The sequence below is a fragment of the Gorilla gorilla genome, chromosome 20, assembly GCF_029281585.2.
Source record: "Gorilla gorilla gorilla isolate KB3781 chromosome 20, NHGRI_mGorGor1-v2.1_pri, whole genome shotgun sequence".
Classification (NCBI taxonomy): domain Eukaryota; kingdom Metazoa; phylum Chordata; class Mammalia; order Primates; family Hominidae; genus Gorilla; species Gorilla gorilla.
In genome coordinates, this window is record NC_073244.2 from 57,065,062 (window position 1) to 57,077,293 (window position 12,232).

Genomic DNA, 12,232 nt, shown 5'->3' on the forward strand with positions numbered 1-12,232 from the left:
GATGCTAAGTGCCTCTGAACACTTAATACACTTGTAATAATCAATCATTTTTGCAAGTCTGATGGCTCCAATCCTAGAATTTCATCAGCCCTGAAGGTGCAGCTAAGAGCTGCGAGCTCTTCACAGTGAGGTTTTGGGCACATACCTTGGTGGGAGCTCAAGAGGTGAGTGGTGCTGCTGGAACAAAAACTCCTTCCTTGCCTAGCTGCTTCTTTATGAAGGAAGGTTCTCAGCACTTGAGTCTTTAAAACCAATGCAGAATTGATGCTGCACCCTGACTCACTCCTGCAACAATTAATATTCATCCAAGGGCACATGAAACCACAGAGGGAACCCTTGTGTGGTGCCTTTGCAGACTCATTTGCAACATCTCCTTTTACTTTTAAGGTTTAGTAATTATTCATGAAAATGTATAAAAGATGAACTTTTTGTTGTTGTTGTTTTAGAGACGGAGTCTCGCTCTGTTGCCAGGCTGGAGTGCAGTGGCACAGTCTTGGCTCACTGCAACCTCCTCCTCCCAGGTTCAAGCAATTCCCCTGCCTCAGTCTCCTGAGTAGCTGGGACTACAGGCACGCGCCACCATGCCCGTCTAATTTTTCGTATTTTTAGTAGAGAAGGGGTTTCACCACGTTGGCCAGGCTGGTCTTGATCGTCTGACCTCATGATCCACCTGCGTTGGCCTCTCAAACTGCTGGGATTACAGCCATGAGCCACCATGTCCATCCAAAAGATGAACATTTTAAAGTAACTGCGCACTAATAATTTCAAAATTAACTCAATCCAGAAGAAAATAACTTAGCATTTAGAACCTTATGGTCACAGGAAATTAACATGTAAATTTCTGTATGTATTTTGGTTGCCGACATATAAATCACTAGATGGAATTCTGTGGGTATGTGGACTGTAAATACAAAAGCACATGAACAAAAAGAAACCATGTCAAATTTCTGACTGAAAAAGAAGAGCTTGTTTTTATTTGTATTATTTTTGAGACGGGGTCTTGCTTTGTCGCCCACGCTGGAGTGTAGTGGCGCAATCATGGCTCACTGCAGCCTCGACCTTCCAGGCTCAAATGATCCTCCCACCTCAGTCCCTTGAGTAGCTGGGACTACAGGTATGCCTGGCTAAGTTTTTTTTTTTTTTTTTGAGACGGAGTCGCACTCTGTCGCCCAGGCTGGAGTGCAGTGGCGCGATCTTGGCTCACTGCAAGCTCCACCACCTGGGTTCACACCATTCTCCTGCCTCAGCCTCCTGAGTAGCTGGGACTACAGGCGCCCGCTACCACGCCCAGCTAATTTTTTTGTATTTTTAGTAGAGATGGGGTTTCACCGTGTTAGCCAGGATGGTCTCGATCTCCTGACCTCGTGATCCACCCGCCTCGGCCTCCCAAAGTGTTGGGATTACAGGCGTGAGCCACCGTGCCTGGTCATTTTTGTATTTTTTTAAAAATAGAGATGGGGTTTATCAGTATGTTGCCTAGGCTGGTCTTGAACTCCTGGGCTCAAGTGATCTGGCTGCCTCGGCCTCCCAAAGTTGTTTGAACATGTCAGTATCATAATACACCAGAACCAGAAATTCTATCCTTCACAACTACTTAAGGTTATGAAGAAAAGTTTTACTTGTCAACTTGAAAATGCACTAGAGGGCACACAATTTTTTTTTTCTTTTTCTGAGACAGGATCTCGTTCTGTCGCCCAGGCTGGAGTGCCGTGGAACAATCTCAGCTCACTGCAACCTCCGCCTCCCAGGCTCGAGTCATCTTCCCACCTCAGCCTCCTGAGTAGCTGGGACAACAGGTGCATGCCACCATGCCTGGCTAATTTTATTTTTTTTGGGTAGAGACGGGGTCTTGCCATATTCCATCTTATTTATTTATTTATTTATTTAACAGATGGGCTCTCACTCTGTGGTCCAGGGTGGAAGGCAGCGGCTCCATCACAGTTCACTGCAACCTCGAACACCTAGACTCAAGCAATCCTCCCGCCTCAGCCTCTGGAGCCGCTAGAACTATAGGTGCCCCACCATGCCTGGCTGTTTTTAAATTGTTTTTTGGTAGAGACTGGGTGTTGCTATGTTGCCAAAGCAGGTCTTGAACTCCTGGGCTCAAGCAATCATCCTGCCTCAGCCTCCCAAAGTACTGGGACGACAGGAGAGAGCCACTGTGCCCAGCCACTACACATTTTTCATCTTCAAAGGGGTGGGGTGGCAGGAAGGCTTGGGGAGCTCTGCTGGAGCTGGAGGGAAGACCCGAGGCACAAGCTTAGGGCCCGAGAAGTCACTGTCACTGTCACTGTCAGCTGCTGCAATTACTGTTACAGCTGACTGTGACTTAGGCCCTGGGCTTGTGGGTTCCTGGGGTCCAGGCTGTGGAGACCCCTCCCACACTGAGGTCTTAGGGTCAGGCTGATCTGGGGTCCCCCCGGGGCTCCGCCACCTGCTGCCTGGGCAATGACAGCCTGCCCCGAGGCCCCTCTATAACACAGGAAGGACAGCATCATCCTGACAATGACACTTGCCAGACCTGGTGGTGGCCCAGAGCTGGGCCCGTAACTGTCACTGCCTCCTTCATGTCAGGGACACCTAGCACAGTGGCCAGAGAGTGGTGAGGGTTGAGGGTTCCAGCTCCTCTAGCCTTCCTGGGTGAGGTTCCCAGCGTGGAAATGCAAGTGTCTCAGTGCAGACCAAGCATGGGGATCTGGGCCAGCAGGTGGGTCTAGGTGTGCCAATGGGAGTGGGCACATACCCAGACCACAGGAAATCAAATCAAGAGGGTGTGTGTGTGTGTGTGTGTGTGTGTGTGTGTGTGTGTGTGTGTACGCAGGCATGGGCTTGCACGGCTTTCAGAGCAGGGGCCGACGGCATTCTCCCTCAGGCCAGCGGTCAGATGTGGGGTTCAGGAAACAAGGCCCAGGTGGGGATGACTCACAGGGCTGTGATTCTAGAAGGGATAGCTGTGAGGGGCCGGGACAGGGTAAGCTGGAGGACTCACCAGACTTGCGGGGGTCAACACGCTCCAGATGTCTCCTAGACCTCTCACACTCAGCACGTCCAAACCTGAACCCAGCACCTGGCCCCACACCTGTCCCCTGGCTAGAGACGGGGGCCTTGTCCCAGCTGTTCCCCTTCTCCCACGGCCTCTCAGCTGCGTGTCGGGTCCATTCTGCATCTTGAACATCTCTCCCAGTGGATTCCCCTCTGCTGTCCTGGTCCAGGATCCATCCCAGCTCTGACCAACGTTCCCCTCCCTGACCTCCTGAATAGGAGGAATACAGCCTGTCTATCCCCTTCTGAGTGCCTATCACAACCAGGAATAGTGGCTATCCAGTTACTTGTCTGCAATCAGTCTCCCCACTGTCCTGTAAGCCTCACAAGGGTGGGGCCCAGGGCTGTCACAGTCACTGCTGTGTCCCCAGCACTGCCCAGTGCCAGGCCAGGCACACGCATGATGCTCATTAGATCTAAGCTTAACACATAAGTGAGTCCCTCCTCTAGCCTCCTTCCCACCTGCCAGCCCCAGCCTCACCCTCTGCAATTGTCCCCCACGCAGCAATCAGAAGGAATTGGTGAGAAGAAAAGAACAAACTGGCTGGGCGCGGTAGCTCAGGCCTTTAATCCCAGCGCTTTGGGAGGCTGAGACAGGGGGATCATGAGGTAAGGAGTTCAAGACCAGCCTGGCCAACATGGTGAAACCCATCTCTAATAAAAATACAAAAAATTAGCGGGGCGTGGTGGGAGGCCCCTGTAATCCCACCTACTCGGGAGGCTGAGACAGGAGAATCACTTGAACCCAGGAGGCAGAGGTTGCCGTGAGCCAAGACCACGCCACTACACTCCAGCCTGGGCAACAAGAGCAAGACTGTCTCAAAAAAAGAAAAGAACAAACCTACCATTCCCCATCGCCCCACCCCCAACCCCTGCCGCAAATAAAAGTAACACATTGCAAGAAAACAAAGTACTCAAACTATAAAATGTAAAGTCAAAGTCCTCTCCTCAGAGGAACCCTCAACTACTGCGGTCGCCAGCCTGTTTTCCCCTAGCGCCATCTCCTGGACAGCCCATAGTAAGCATACCTCACTCATTTCTGAGCTCTTCAACTGGAGGTTTGTTCAGATCTACACCATCGTTACCTACTCATAATCCAGCCCCACTATGAAAGGTGAGCACTCTGCCCCCATGCGGCCTGCCCTTTCTCCACTCCCCCATTTCTACAGGGGATTTGTATGCAGTTTTTATTATTCTATGTTCTGTTTTTTTTTTTTTTTTAGACAGAGTCTCGCTTTGTCCCCAAGGCTGGAGTGCAGTGGCATGATCTCTGCTCTGCAATGTAGTGGCCATGGAAACACTCTCCAGTGTGGTGTGACTAAGGCAGAGAGGAGACCCTCTGAGTGCTGCTTCATGAGACTTTGGTGCTTTTTTTTTTTGATACAGAGTTGCTCTTGTTGCCCAGGCTGGAGTGCAGCGGCTTGATCTTGGCTCACTGCAACCTCTGCCTCCTGGGTTCGAGTGATTCTCCTGCCTGAGCCTCCCAAGTAGCTGGGATTACAGGCGCCCACGACCATGTCTGACTAATTTTTGTATTTTTAGTAGAGACGGGATTACGCCATGTTGGCCAGGCTGGTCTCAAACTCCTGACCTCAAGTGATCCATCCACCTTGGCCTCCCAAAGTACTGGGACTACAGGTGTGAGCCACCGTGTCTGGCCTAACTCCAACTTCATGAGAGATCTTAACCTATAATTTTCCTTTTCTGTAATGACTTTATCAGGCTTTGATATCAGTATTCTATTGGACTCATAAAATGAGTAAGTCAGTATTCCTACTTTCTCTATTACTTAAAAGAATTTGGACAATGGTCTTTCTTTCTCTTTTCTTTCTCTTCTCTCTTTCTCTTCTTTCTTTCCCTCTTTTTCTTTTCTTTTTTTTTTTTTTGAGATGGAGTCTCGCCATGCTGTCCCAGGTGGACTGCAGTGGCACAATCTCGGCTCACTGCAACCTCCACTTCCCGGGTTCAAGTGATTCTCTCACCTCAGCCTCCCATGTAGCTGGGACTACAGGCACATACCACCACACCTGGCTAATTTTTGTATATTTTGGTAGAGACAGGGTTTCACCATGTTGACCAGGCTGGTCTCAAACTCCTGACCTCACGTGATCCACCCACCTCAGCCTCCCAAAGTGCTGGGATTACAGGTGTGAGCCACTGCACCTGGCCCCCTCCATTTCTCTCTTCCTGTCTTTTCCCAATTCTTCTTTTAGATCTCAGCTGGACTGTCCCTTCCTCCAGGAAGCCCTCCCTGAACCATAGGCTGGGTCAGACAATTCTCAAGGTTCTCAAAGCTCCCTGGGCTTAACATGAGGCCGGCCTTAATAAATGGCAGCAACAACTTTGGAGTCACACAGACCTGGACTCAAATCCTGGTTCTGTCACTTTCTGGATATGCAAGCTGAGCCTTGGTGTTTCCTTATCAAAACTGGGGGTCAAAATACTCAACTGGCAGGATTGGGAGAATGGCAATGACAGAGTAAGGGAGAAAATGCTCAGTTTGTAAATGTTAACCTAATATCCTCTTCCTGACTTCTGTTAGGAATTTTATTCCTGGAAGCACATCCTACCCACTGGTCTGAATCTACTCTTGGATTACATAGAATCATTTTCCGTCTCCTCCCTGAACTCTCTCCCTCCAGACTCACTCCCTTTCATCTGTCTTCCATACCGGAGAATCCCAACTCAGATGTCCCCTCCTCCAGGAAGCCTTCCCTGACCTCCAGACCCCTGGGCGCCTCTATCTGAGCTCTGACTGCTCTGGGTCCTCACTGCATGGTGACAAGTCTGTCTCTCCAACTGGACTGTGAGGCCGATGCAGGCAGGACCTGAGGCTAACTCGGTCACTGCACTGTCCCCAGCCCCAGATAGGCACAGAGCAGGTACTTAATGAAAAAGCTGATCTGTGGAGGTGCCCAGGAGGTGACCACAGACAATGGGTATGGCTCCCGTCTCTGGCTCCCCCATCTCCCTTCTCTCTCTCCTGATGCTTTTGGTGTTATCTGTCCCCTCGAGAATGTGGCACTGTGCATTGCCCCTCCTCCCGGATTTCCTGGATTGGCTCCAGGCCCCCTCTACCCATCTGTCTCTGATATAGACCCTTTCCTCGGTCTCAGTGGCTGTCATTTCTCAGGGCACCATTTCCTAAGCCCTTTTCTCACTCGACTGTCACATCTACTTCCAGGGGCCACTCAGAACTTCAGGACCCGAACTCCTATGCTCAGATCTCTCTCAGCCCCGGAGCTCCAGGCCACAGGCACTTCAGACACTCTAGGTCACAACACAGTGGCTGACCAAGCCCAGAGAGATTTCCCGGGGAAAGGAGGGATATCTTAACCCACGGAGTCAAGTAAAGTGACGTACTTGGCCACAGTTAACTATTGTTCAAGATTTTTCTGAGCATGAAACTGCAGGTGGCTGGAATGCAACCCTTTCCTCAGGAAATGTGCTGCTAAGACCAAACAGCTCCCTCCATGGTGGGGGACCGGGGCTCGGGAGCTTATGCACAAATAGGACAGGCCAGGCGCGGTGGCTCACGCCTGTAATCCCAGCACTTTGGGAGGCCGAGGTGGGTGGATCACCTGAGGTCGGGAGTTCAAGACCAGCCTGACCAACATGGAGAAACCCTGTCTCTACTAAAAATACAAAATTAGCCAGGCATAGTGGCACATGCCTGTAATCCCAGCTACTCGGGAAGCTGGGGCAGGAGAATCGCTTGAATCTGGGAGGTGGAGGTTGCGGTGAGCCGAGATCATGCCATTGCACTCCAGCCTGGGCAACAAGAGCAAAACTCCATCTCAAAAAAGAAAGAAAAAAAAAAAGGACAAAGCACCTCTTCCCCACTATTGGGAACACGCCTGCATACGATGGCTGCTTCCTCGTAAAATGAAGGGAAGGTATTCCTCATAGGGTCCACTACTCAATGGTGAAGGGTCGTCATAAGGACACAGTAGTGACTGCTAGAGCCCATGATGGCAAGAGGGCCATGATGAACATGCTGGCTATTGAGAGGCTAAATCCCGTGGAACTGGTAACCGGAACTGTATACTAGTGAGGAGGGAGAGGTTATTTAATATGGGAGAGTGAAAGGAAAAACATCAAATCCTTATCTTTCATACAAGGAAGTTGGCTGATAATAAAAGATGGGGAAGATCCCAGCACTTTGGGAGGCCGAGGCGGGCGGATCACCTGAGGTCAGGAATTCGCAACCAGCCTGACCAATATGGTGAAACCCCGTCTCTACTAAAAATACAAAAATTAGCTGGGCGTGGTGGCAGGCATCTGTAATCCCAGCTACCCGGGAGGCTGAGGCAAGAGAATCGCTTGAACCCGGGAGGCAGAGGCTGCAGTGAGCCGAGACCATGCCAATGCACTCCAGCCTGGGCAACAGAGCGACACTCCGTCTCAAAAACAAATAAATAAATAATAAAATAAAATAAAAATTAAAAAATGAAAGACGGGGAAGAAATAATAAAAGATGAGAAAAAAATTTCTAAATGAGGAATGTTTAGAAATTCTCTTATTAGGGCCAGGCATGATGGCTCACGCCTATAATAATCCCAGCACTTAAGAGGCCGAGGCAGTGGATCACTTGAGGTCAGGAGTTCAAGACCAGCCTGGCCAACATGGTGAAACCCCATCTCTACTAAAAATAAAAAATTAGCCTGGAGTGGTGATGCACACCTGTAATCCCAGTTACGCGGGAGGCTGAGGCAGGAGAATCGCTTGAATCCAGCAGGCAGAGGCTGCAGTGAGCTGAGATGGTGCTGCACTCCAGCTTGGGTGATACAGTGAGACTCCATCTCAAAAAAAAAAAAAAAAGAAAAGAAAAAGGAAAAAGAAATTCCCTTACTAAGAAACATGATAGGCCGGGGGCGGTGGCTCACACCTGAAATCCCAGCACTTTGGGAGGCCAAAGCAGGTGGATCATGAGGTCAGGAGTTCAAGACCAGTCTGGCCAACATGATGAAACGCTGTCTCTACTAAAGACAAAAAAAAAAAAAAAAATTAGCTGGGCATGGTGGCGCACGCCTGTAATCCCAGCTACTCAGGAGGCTGAGGCAGGAGAATCTCTTGAACCCGGGAGGCGGAGGTTGCAGTGAGCTGAGATCGCACCACTGCACTCCAGCCTGAGTGACAGGGCGAGACTCCATCCCAACAACAACAAAAAGAAATATGATAAATACCAAAAAAATAGCCGAAAGAGTTACAGTGGCTACCTGGGGGAAGCAGAAATTGAGGTAGAAAAAGAGGCGGCTGGGGGCCGGGCGCGGTGGCTCACGCCTGTAATCCCAGCACTTTGGGAGGCCGAGGCTGGCGGATCACGAGGTCAAGTGTTCGCGACCAGCCTGGCCAGCATGGTGAAACCCCGTCTCTACTTGCATTTTTTCAACTTTATGAGGGTGTGAAAGCAATAAGCATTCAGTAGAAACCATACTCCAGGCCAGGCGCAGTGGCTCACGCCTGTAATCCCAACACTTTGGGAAGCTGAGGTGGACAGATCACCTGAGGTTGGGAGTTTGAGATCAGCCTGGTGAAACCCCATCTCTACTAAAAATACAAAAATTAGCTGGGTGTGATGGCGCACGCCTGTAATCTCAGCTACTCGGGAGGCTGAGGCAGGAGAATCGCTTGAACCCGGGAGGCAGAGGTTGCAGTGAGCTGAGATCGCGCCACTGCCCAGCCTGGGCGACACAGCGAGACTCAGTCTCAAAAAAAAAAAATAAATAAATAAAAGAAATGACACCTAAATGAACGTGCATTTCTGGAGAAGATCCTGGAACAGGCAGAAAAGGACACCAGTGGAAACACTGCTGAGATAGGAATGAGGCCTGCAGGCTTTATACCAGTGTTCATTTCCTGGGTCGCCTCATTGCATTGTGGTTATGTAAAATGTTATCATCCAGAGACTCTGGGTGAAAGGTATGTGGGAACTCTCTGTACTTTTATTGTAACTCTTCTGTGGGTCTAAAATTAGTTCAAAGTAGAAAAACGAAAACAGAAACAGCCCCCAGGTGGCTCGACTGTGAGGAAATGGACCTTCTCACCCATTTGCTGGTGTAAGTGTAAATCCGTGCACACCCTGGAGTCAGTCATTCTGCTTCTGGGCATTTATGTCAGGTTCACCTGTCCAGGTGGGAAAGGCCTTGCTGGGCTCCTTAATCCTGCAGCATAGTGTATGATAACAATTTTTTTGTTTGTTTTAGAGTCGGAGTCTCACTCTGTCGCCCAGGCTGGAGCGCAGTGGCTGGATCTCAGCTCACTGCAAGCTCCGCCTCCCAGGTTCACACCGTTCTCCTGCCTCAGCCTCCTGAGTAGCTGGGACTACAGGCGCCCACCACCATGCCCAGCTAATTTTTGTATTTTTAGTAGAGACGGGGTTTCACAGTGTTAGCCAGGATGGTCTCCATCTCCTGACCTCATGATCCACCTGCCTCGGCCTCCCAAAGTGCTGGGATTACAGGTGTGAGCCACCACGCCCGGCCTATGATAACAATTAAAAAGCCAAGAGAGACCCTCTGACACTATAATCTCACAAATTCCAGCATTTCTGTCAGCAGCTGAAATAGAGTAAAGAAGTCTTGTTTTTTGTTTTTGTTTTGAGACAGGGTTTCACTCTGTCACCCAGACTGAAGTGCAGTAGCAGGATCATGGCTCACTGTGGCCTGGAATCCCAGGGATCAAACAGTCCTCCCACCTCAGCCTCCCAAGTAGCTGGGACTACAGGCGCACGCCACCATGCCCTGCTAATTTTTGTACTTTTAGTAGAGATGCGGTTTCACCATGTTGGCCAGGCTGGTCTCAAACTTCTGACCTCATGATCCACCTGCCTCGGCCTCCCAAAGTGCTGGGATTACAGGTGTGAGCCACTGTGCCCGGTTTTTTTTTTTTTTTTTTAATACAGATGAGATTTTGTCATGTTACCCAGGCTGGTCTTGAACTCCTGAGCTCAAGCAATCGGCCTGTCTTGGCCTCCCAAAGTGCTGGGATTACCGGTGTGCACCACTGTGCCTGACCAAAACAGATAATTAAAACTTTTTTCAAAAAAATCAAACAAGCCACCTTGGCCCCCAGGATTCCATAGGTTAAGCCTATACCTCTGCACCTCTGCTCCCTCCTCAAGACCCAATAAAATAGCAGTCCTGGATGGAAAGACAGCAGAAGCCACAAGAACAAAGGGAAGCAGCAGGGTGGGGGTGGGGGGGTTGGGAGGGTATGCGACTAGGTGGAAGGGGAGGGAATCAATGCAAGCCTTGAGGCGGGAGCAGATGGCTGAGAGGTAACTGAGCCAGCAGGGAGGCTGCTGAGACCTAGGCACCCTGGAAGGGGGCAGGTAGAGGGAGGAAGGGGAGAGGGGGAAAGGGCGGTGGCAAGAAGCAGAAGGAACTGGAGACTAGGACCACACGTGCAAGGTGACTGAGGGTGGGGTCAAGCCCAGGATCCCTCCTTGACTGGGGGTAAACCAGGAGGACTCTGAGAACAGCCCAGGGGGCAAGTGCCACACTGAAAACAAGCCTGTTCCTCTGGCATGGGGCTGGTGGGCAATGCAGACATCAAGAGCCCACTCAGCCTTGGCCTTGAACTCCAGTAACCCTGCCTGGTGTTGCTGGGGACAAAACCACACCTGCCACTGAGGTCCAGATAGGGGCTCTGCTTAGCTGTGAGCCTGGCCATGAGGTGATGAGGATGGGAAGGATCTGGGTCAAAGACATCCCAGTGGCTCCCAGACCCCTGCTTCTCTGTCTCCCTCCAAAGCCATTTAAAAATACACCAACTAGCTCTTTTTTAAGAGTTTTCATTGTTCCCTGCTGTCTTTGAAGTTCCACCTACATTTTACTTTCTCTATAAAGTTTTAGCCTAATGTGACTTTTCTTATGCTCAAATGTCCTATCATATGTCTCTGAAACAAAAATGTATCTATAAATTAAAATCAAAAATTTCATTCTTTGTGATTTTAGTTAAAACTTTTCTCGGCCGGGCGTGGTGGCTCACGCCTGTAATCCCAGCACTTTGGGAGACCGAGGTGGGCGGATCACGAGGTCAAGAGATCGAGACCATCCTGGCCAACATGGTGAAACCCCATCTCTACTAAAAATAAAGAAAAAAAAAAATTAGCTGGGTGTGGTGGCACGCGCCTGTAGTCCCAGCTACTTTGGAGGCTGAGGTAGGAGAATTGCTTGAACCTGGGAGGCGGAGGTTGCAGTGAGCTGAGATGGTGCCACTGCACTCCAGCCTGGTGATAGAGCAAGACTCCGTCTCAAAAAAAAACCCAAAAAACAAAAAAAAATCTTTTCTCTTGGATTGCATTATCATGCAATTTCTATTAGTATACCACTGATCGAAACTGCACGCTTTACATAATTTGATGTCTAGTGGCTGGACGTGGTGGCTCACGCCTGTAATCCCAGCGCTTTGGGAGGTCGAGGCAGGTGGATCACCTGAGGTCAGGAGTTCGAGACCAGCCTGGCCAACATGGTAAAACCCCGTCTCTAGTAAAAATACAAAAATTAGCCGGGCATGGTGGCATGACCCTGTAATCCCAGCTACTCGGGAGGCTGACGCAGGAGAATCGCTTGAACCTGGGAGGCGGAGGTTGTGGTGAGCTGAGATCATGCCATTGCACTCCAACCCGGGTGACAGAGTGAGACTAACTTTTGTATTTAGTCTAATTACGGCTAATTTTTGTAATTCTAGTAGAGACAGGGTTTCACCATATTGGTAAGGCTGGTCTTGAACTCCTGACCTTAAGTGATCCACCTGCCTCAGCCTCCCAGAGGCTGGGATTATAGCCATGAGCCACCGCGCCCGGCCACAAAAAGATTTTTAAATTAGCTGTACGTGGTGGTGCATGCCTGTGGCCCCAGCTACTCAGAAGGCTCAGATAGGAGGATCACTTGAGCCCCTAGGTTCAAGGCTGCAGTGAGCCATGATCCTGCCACTGTACTGCAGCCTGGATGACAGAGTGACACTTGGTCTTAAATCAATCAATCAAATCTGACAAAGACATACAAGAAAATAAAATTATAGAATATGTCACTGATGACCACAGATGAAATCTTTAGGAAAATATTAGCAAACGAAAGCCAGCAATATATAAAAAAGATAATATAGCATAATCAAGTGGGATTTCTGCAGGAATATAAGATTGGTTTAATATTCTTTTTTTATTATTATTATTGTTTTTTGAGAT

At 49.7% G+C, this 12,232-nt stretch overlaps 1 protein-coding gene across 2 annotated transcripts in view; it reads right to left on the reverse strand.

Moving 5' to 3' along the window:
- Positions 1-12,232, reverse strand: part of OPA3 (outer mitochondrial membrane lipid metabolism regulator OPA3) — a 57,269-nt gene that overhangs the window by 26,379 nt on the left and 18,658 nt on the right. The window lies entirely within an intron of this gene.